This window comes from Theobroma umbraticum, unplaced genomic scaffold (assembly GCF_002168275.2).
Source record: "Theobroma umbraticum cultivar Fairchild unplaced genomic scaffold, ASM216827v3 scaffold_4.1, whole genome shotgun sequence".
In the NCBI taxonomy this organism is placed as follows: Eukaryota; Viridiplantae; Streptophyta; class Magnoliopsida; order Malvales; family Malvaceae; genus Theobroma; species Theobroma umbraticum.
The window spans coordinates 10,114,377-10,114,577 of record NW_018397258.1 but is presented as its reverse complement, the minus strand read 5'-3'; positions in this window follow the sequence as shown (position 1 = coordinate 10,114,577).

The window sequence follows — 201 nt, the reverse complement described above, 5'->3', positions numbered from 1 at the left end:
CAAAAGAAAAGAAGAAAAGCATTACTTTAAAAGCAAGCATTCTGGAAAAAGAATTAGAAAATTTATCCTACGATGATGATGATGAATTGGCTATAGTGGCAAAAAGATTTAGAAAACTTATGGGACAAGAAGACAAAAGATTGGCTAAAAGAGGGTACAGAAGAGATCAAGGTTCTTCATGGAGAACCAGAAATAGAAATG